This window comes from Oculina patagonica, chromosome 9 (genome assembly GCF_052425735.1).
Source record: "Oculina patagonica isolate OP01 chromosome 9, crgOcupat, whole genome shotgun sequence".
NCBI lineage: Eukaryota > Metazoa > Cnidaria > Anthozoa > Scleractinia > Oculinidae > Oculina > Oculina patagonica.
The window spans coordinates 7,147,876-7,153,893 of record NC_135766.1 but is presented as its reverse complement, the minus strand read 5'-3'; positions in this window follow the sequence as shown (position 1 = coordinate 7,153,893).

Here is a 6,018-nt window from a genome sequence, read left to right as displayed (position 1 = left end):
TACCACTGAAAAACGGTTTTCCTCCTATTAAAATGTCCGTGTTGTTATGCAACAGTTGGTCACGCGAAGAATTTTTGGAATAAAGTGATAAAGTGATGTGAGTAATCTGAAATGTCAGCCTTCCTCACGTCCCAACCCCCCAAAAGAGGGTTGGGGGGAGGGGGTTTGGGGGGTTGAGACGAGAGGACGGCTGACACTTTAGACTACGATGTGAGTTCACTGAAAAATCTTGGCGCGTCTTTATAGAAATTCGGAAGATCATTTAGGAAATCGCCACTGTAGTTGTAATTCATTAAAAACTTTGAGCCTCTCGTTTATCGAAACAATGGTCAAGAACCACTATCCAGTGTTGGTGAACGGAACAAATGAGCATAAGGATTAAGGCTATTAGACTGGCGCAGTGATTTCACAAATGTTTCAACATCGACCATGTGAAGTCCTCCTCTAGTGCAGTCTTGATGCAAGCCTACTCTTTTAATTTTATCTTTTTTATTTTTCCACAAAAAACGGAATATCGGTCCTTTAACATTATCTATAACCTCACTAGGGACATGAACATGCGAAGCGGAATAGACGAGTGATGAAATTTCCAGAGCTTTTATTATTAATACCTTTTCAAATAACGTTAAGTCTCTCGATCTGCACATATCCAAATTCGCTTGAAGTTTCTGTCTCCAATGATAGGAATATTTCTACGAAACTCGTCGGGCAGTGGACCCACTTTTCTTTTCACGCTTATTGGCCCATTTGCCAAGCCACATGGATCTTGTCTTTTCGGTGTTAAGTTCTCCCCAAACTGATTAACAACAGCCAGTGCCGCTTCTTCGACGCTTTTACTGATGCCATATTTGCACAAAATAGGTTGGTGTCATCTGCAAATTGACCTAACTTCATTTCATTATCAAAGAGAACGATTCCTTTTACACTGTCAGTTTGACGAGTTTTGTTAGACATACTTCTGCCGTAAAAAGAAAAAGAAAAGGACAGCCCTGTCTCACTCCTGAAGAGGGCTTAATATACTACGCGCGCTCGGATTGGTAAAAAACCAATGTACTATGTACCAGTAAGGAATTCTTTGTTCCAAACAGCCAATAAAAAAACTCGAATTAATTCAAAAATCCTATGTCCCCAGAGCCCTTCGTTTTCTCGTGTCAAGCCGGCTAAGAGAAACGAAACGGCTATGGGGACGAGAATGGTTGCAAATTGCGAACAAAAATTGCGTGCGTGTGTCGCCTTCTCTGCAACTTGCAATGTTTTTCAGTCGTCATCGTTGCGTTGCAAGTTGCAGAAAAAATAGACCTTTTTCGCTTGGGCGTATTGTTGCCCTATTACAGACAATGTGATGATACTCTTGAGAATTCTCGCTTTCAAATTTTCAAATAGTCGCGTGTATATGAATAAATAATTTTATGTGGATAAAAGGAAAATTCTCTAGAGAACATAACGTGGTCTGTAATGGGAAAACAACCTGCCCAAGCGAAAAAGGTCTATTGCTTCGTGCAATATAGCCTAGTAAAAGCTAACCGCTAGCAAACCGGAGTGGAACTAACCGCAAGCAAACTGAAGAACAAACGTTGGAGCGAAGGAACTTGAGAAAAATAACGAAAACGCAGAAACAAGCATATGAGAAGGTACACAATAAACAGGTCCATACCTGGCACGAAATTGGATAGAAAATTTTGGTGGAGTTTTTTCTGTATCTCGACTAGCTCGACTTCCTTTACATTAAGTTATCCTGTACGTTATTAGTCCTCTTTTAGTAACATTCCGGTTGATCTGTAAGTACTCAACTATACTCGATTCACTCTCAACCACAATAAAGTCTATTAGACCATCAAAACTCTTCTCATTATCTTGATTGAACCCTACAACATGATAAAAGGTTTTCTCAACTCTACGCAACTACTAACATCACATCTTTACTCTTATCATCTCGAGTAAACTTTCTACTCTTATCGTCTCAAGTCAAATATACCACATAACAACTTTTCTCAACTCGACTCAACTCTACTACACCATTACAACTTTTTTCAACTCGACGCAATACGTGAATACCCAACTGTTGTATCCTACTCAGCTGGACACCACTTGAATCTGCTTTACTATTATGTACTCTACTCCCGCATCTACGTACATGTACGCTACTTGACTGAACTCATCTCTACTAGATTACACTCTGTTCAACTCTACTCTACTAACAATAATCTAGTCGTCTCTACTTTACGATTGTCGATTGGACTGGTCTCTACTCTCAAACACTTCTTTATTCGTCTCCGCCACGCTACTGTACGTTTATATAAGCTTATGTGACTGTTCTCGTCTCTATTCCACTCGACTCAACTGTACTCTACTGTACTGTACTCTACTTTGCTCTACTCTACTCTAGTATAATATACTTTATTCGAGTCTACTCTTCTGGACGCTGCTCTACTCGACTCAACTCCACTCTGCTATATTTGATTCGAGTTTACTCTACTGTAGGCTACTCGACTCAACTAAACTCGACTCGACTCTACTGGACTCGACTGACTTGAATCACCTCTACTCGACTCTACTCTACTCTATACTCTACTCTACTCGACTCGACTCTACTCCACTTGACTTAACTCTACTCTTCTCGACTGTACTCTACTCGACTCGACTCAACTCGACTCGACTACGGCCCTACGTTTTCATTCTAAACTTTACGATTTACAGCACTACGTTTTAATTCTTAACTGTACACTTCTAGGGCCCTACGTTTTCATTCCAAACTTTACGCTTTTACGGCTCTACCTTTTCATTCTTAACTTTACACTTCTACGGCCCTACGTTTTCATTCTTGACTTTACACTTCTACGGCTCTACGTTTTCAATCATTCTAAACTTTACACTTCTACGGCCCTACGTTTTTATTCTAAACTTTACGCATTTATGGCCCTACGTTTTCATTCTAAACTTTACGATTTACAGCACTACGTTTTAATTCTTAACTGTACACTTCTAGGGCCCTACGTTTTCATTCCAAACTTTACGCTTTTACGGCTCTACCTTTTCATTCTTAACTTTACACTTCTACGGCCCTACGTTTTCATTCTTGACTTTACACTTCTACGGCTCTACGTTTTCAATCATTCTAAACTTTACACTTCTACGGCCCTACGTTTTTATTCTAAACTTTACACTTCTACGGCCCTACGTTTTCATTCTAAACTTGACACTTCTAAAGCCCTAAGTTTTCATTTTAAACTTTACGCATTTATGGCCCTACGTTTTCATTCTTAACTCAGTTTACACTTCTACGGCCCTACGTCTTCATTCTAGACTTAACACTTCTAAAGCCCTAAGTTTTCATTCTAAACTTTACGCATTTATGGCCCTACGTTTTCATTCTAAACTTTACACTTCTACGGGCCTACGTTTTCATTCTAGACTTAACACTTCTAAAGCCCTAAGTTTTCATTCTAAACTTTACGCATTTATGGCTCCACGTTTTCATTCTAAACTTTACACTTCTACGGGCCTACGTTTTCATTCTAGACTTAACACTTCTAAAGCCGTAAGTTTTCATTCTAAACTTTACGCATTTATGGCCCTACGTTTTCATTCTAAACTTTACACTTCTACGGGCCTACGTTTTCATTCTAAACTTTACATTTTTAAAGCCCTAAGTTTTCATTCTAAACTTTACGCATTTACGGCTCTGCGATTTCATTCTAAACTTTACACTTCTACGGCCCTACGTTTTCATTCTAAACTTGACACTTTTAAAGCCCTAAGTTTTCATTCTAAACTTAACGCTTCTAAAGGCCTACGTCTTCATTCTAGACTTAACACTTCTACTGCTCTACGTTTATATTCTAAACTTTACACTTTTATGGCTCGACGTTTTCATTCTTAACTTTACACTTCTACGGCCCTACGTCTTCATTCTAGACTTGACACTTCTAAAGGCCTAAGTTTTCATTCTAAACTTTACGCATTTACGGCCCTACGTTTTCATTCTTACCTTTAACACTTCTACGGCCCTACGTCTTCATTCTAGACTTAACACTTCTACGGCTCTACGTTTTCATTCTAAACTTTATACTTCTACGGCCCTACGTTTTCATTCTAGACTTTACACTTTTACGGCCCTACGTTTTCATTCTAAACTTAACACTTCTACGGCCCTACGTCTTCATTCTAGACTTTACACTTCTACGGCTCTACGTTTTCATTCTTAACTTTACACTTCTACGGCCCTACGTTTTCATTCTAAACTTTACACTTCTACGGCCCTACGTTTTCATTCTAAACTTGACACCTCTAAAGCCCTAAGTTTTCATTCTAAATTAAACTTAACGCATTTATGGCCCTACGTTTTCATTCTTCACTGTACACTTTTACGGCCCTACGTCTTCATTCTAGACTAAACACTTCTAAAGCCCTAAGTTTTCATTCTAAACTTTACACATTTATGGCTCTACGTTTTCATTCTAAACTTTACACTTTTACGGCCCTACGTTTTCATTCTTAACTTTACACTTCTACGGCTCTACTTTTCATTCTAAACTTTACACTTTTACGGCTCTACGTTTTCATTCTAAACTTTACACTTCTAAAGTCCTACGTCTTCATTGAAAATTTCTAGACTTAACACTTCTACGGCTCTACGTTTTCATTCTAAACTTTACACTTTTACGGCCCTACGTTTTCATTCTTAACTTTACACTTCTACGGCCCTACGTCTTCATTCTAGACTTTACGCTTCTAAAGCCCTACGTGTTCATTCTAGACTTAACACTTCTACGGCTCTACGTTTTTATTCTAAACTATATGCTTCTAAATCCCTACGTCTTCATTCTAGACTTAACATTTCTACGGCTCTACGTTTTCATTCTAAACTTTACACTTTTACGGCCCTACGTTTTCATTCTTAACTTTACACTTCTACGGCCCTACGTCTTCATTCTAGACTTGACACTTCTACGGCTCTACGTTTTCATTCTAAACTTTATACTTCTACGGCCCTAAGTTTTCATTCTAAACTTAACACTCCTACGGCCCTACGTCTTCATTCTAGACTTGACACTTTTAAAGCCCTAAGTTTTCATTCTAAACTTTACGCATTTACGGCTCTACGTTTTTATTCTAAACTTTACACTTCTACGGGCCTACGTTTTCATTTTAAACTTGACACTTTTAAAGCCCTAAGTTTTCATCCTAAACTTTACACTTTTACGGCTCTACGTTTTCGTTCTAAACTTTACACTTTTACGGCCCTACGTTTTCATTCTAAACTTTACACTTTTACGGCCCTACGTTTTCATTCTAAACTTTACACTTCTACGGCTCTACGTTTTCATTCTAAACTTTACACTTCTACGGCTTTACGTTTTCATTCTAAACTTTAGTGCATTATATTCTTAACTCTACACTTCTATGGCCCTACGTTTTAAGTCTTAACTTTACACTTTACACTTCTACGGCCCTACGCCGGTTTTCCTGCTAAACTTTACGCTTTTACGGCCCTACGAGTCGTGTCGAGTCGAGTCGAGAGGGAGTAGAGTAGAGTGGTGTAGAGTACAGAAGTATAGAGTAGTGTCGAGTAGAGTAGAGTCGAGAAGAGTAGCGTATAGTAGAGTCAAGTAGAGTCGAGTCGAGGTGGAGTAGAGTAGTAGTTTAGTCGAGTCGAGTCGAGGTGGAGTAGAGTGGTGTAGTGTACAGTTGTATAGAGTAGAGTAGAGTCGAGTAGGGTCGAATCGAGTCGAGTAGAGTAGAGGTGAAGTAGAGTAGAGTGGTGTAGAGTACAGTAGTATAACGTAGAGTGGAGTAGAGTAGAGTCGAGTCCAGCCCAGTCCAGTGGAGGTGGAGTCGAGTCCAGTCGAGTTGTGTCGAGTCGAGTCGAGTCGAGTAGAGGTGGAGTATACTAGTAGTTGAATCGAGTCGAGTCGCGTCGAGGTGGAGTAGAGTGGTGTAGTGTAAAGTTGTATAGAGTAGAGTCGAGTCGAGTAGAGTCGAATCGAGTCGAGTAGAGTAGAGGTGAAGTAGAGTAGA